General features: G+C 28.0%; 1 non-coding gene across 1 annotated transcript; it reads right to left on the reverse strand.

Moving 5' to 3' along the window:
• Nucleotides 1-1,051: 1,051 nt before the first annotated feature.
• TRNAK-CUU (transfer RNA lysine (anticodon CUU)) lies at nt 1,052-1,124 on the reverse strand. The gene has a single exon. It is a non-coding gene; the product is annotated as a tRNA-Lys (tRNA).
• Nucleotides 1,125-2,173: the final 1,049 nt, after the last annotated feature.

Consider the following 2,173-nt stretch of genomic DNA (forward strand, 5'->3'; position numbering starts at 1 on the left):
GGGTGGGTTGGTTGAGAATTCTTACGTATGCAAAACCAATAAATGAATTCAAACAATCAGCATGGTCATAAACAAAAACGACAAGCCATGGCACCTCAAAGAAAAATAGAAAATAGAAAAAAAAAATATTTCCACTTAAACTAATAATGACCAGTTTGCTTTGAAAATATATTTATTTTCGTTTCCATTTTTTTCTATTTTTGGATTTAGGATTTTATGAGGCAAAAACAATTAAAATAAGAGTACCAGGGACATCAAATTTTGTAATTTGTAACTATTAATTAATCATTATTAATATTTTTAATGGTATAAAATTATATCTAATGATATAAAATTGTTTACTTTATTTTTGTTAGTTAAGTCTTAAGTGTCGGCCAAATTTTAATAAAATTGCTGATTCATAATTTTTTTCTTAAAATAATATTGGTTTTTATTTTTATTTTTAATTTTTTTTAATTTTATATGAAGGAAAATTATTTAAACATATTCAATTATTGAAGATTTCTATTTTTTCCCCTCAAATTCGTGAAAATCAAAATATAATGACTAATATGTTTCTAGCTTGAATGTACGAACAATGATGGTTAGTATAATAGCTAGGTGCAAAGTTCTTGTTCTAGATTTAGATTTATCTTTCCCTTCTGATAAATATTTACTTATATTTTTTCACAAACAGAATCACCGCTAAATTTAGCATTGCAGGCAGGACTTTTTCTAGAAAATATTTGAACGTATCCTAGGGCAGAACGTGAAAAGTAGCTAACTAATTATCCAACCATAAAAAGATGTGACTAATAAATTAATTAATGGATAAATATTCTCTTATTTTAATATGTTTTATAAAATAATATTAAATATTCTAGCAAAACTATAATTTTATAAAATGTTTTCTAAAAATATTTTAACCTATATCATAGCAACATGAAAATAAATGAGCTATGGTTATTCTAGCATGAATTAAGTGATTCAAACTTAATATTTTGGCTCTAAGTTTTTAACACCCTTGTATTCATCAAAATCAATTTATGCAAGTCAAAAGACAAAGGAAAAACGCCCACCGTGGGGCTCGAACCCACGACCACAAGGTTAAGAGCCTTACGCTCTACCGACTGAGCTAGACGGGCTTCATATTAAATTTCTATTTAATATATATAAATCTGTGTACATGGCCAATCAACTCCTATGAAGTATATCAAATAAGTATGGAACTCCTTTTAAGAATGGATGGATGCAACTTAAATTTGGAAAAATATGTAAAATAATATCAATCTTGAGCAGCAAATTAATAATAATTGAAAAAAAGAGTTACTGTTAGCCAGTGAAATGGCTACAGTAGAATGAAGAAAAAAAAGAATGATTAGAAAAGAAACCGAGAGAGAGAAGAGTATTGTGATGATGAATATTCTGATTGCAATTGAATAATACATCATAAAAATTTTATATTATACTATACAGTTTATATAGTTGTACAATAGGTGTGAAAATAATGAAAGAGAATAATAAGCTAGCCCTAATAAACTAGCCAACTGTACAATCTAACAAACAAACAAAAAATATACTAACAAATTTTTTACATTTGAAAATACTATTTTCAGCATCTATATTAACTAACATCCCCCCAGGACCTGGTATTACTTGGCTTGTGTAGATCAAGTAATTCCAACTTAGATAGCAAGTAGGAGAAAGGTCCCAATATAAGGAGCTTTGTAATAGATCAGCCAGCTGCTCACTAGAGGCAATATGTGAAAGATTTGAAACTCCTTCTTTATATTTGTTACGAGATACATGGCAATCAATTTTAACATGCTTTATTCGTTCATAAAAAATCGGATTTGAGGCAATATATATAGCAGATATATTGTCACAGAATATATCAACGGGCATGAGAGGAGAAATCTTGAATTCTTTCAAAAGTTTTAGCAACCATATAAGTTCACAAGTTTCATTTGCTAAAGCTCGATATTCAGCTTCAGAAGAGGATCTAGAGACTGTTGTTTATTTCTTGCTTTTCCAAGATATAAAAGTTTGGTCAAGAAAGAAGCAATAACCAGTAATATATTTTCTAGTATTCTTATAAGACTAATGAGCGGATAATTTATACGCCTTTTGGCTTTGTTTTTAGGTAGTTTTTAGTATGATCTAACTACTTTTAAGGATGTTTTCATTAGTTTTT

The sequence above is a fragment of the Arachis duranensis genome, chromosome 2 (genome assembly GCF_000817695.3).
Source record: "Arachis duranensis cultivar V14167 chromosome 2, aradu.V14167.gnm2.J7QH, whole genome shotgun sequence".
NCBI classification, from domain to species: Eukaryota; Viridiplantae; Streptophyta; class Magnoliopsida; order Fabales; family Fabaceae; genus Arachis; species Arachis duranensis.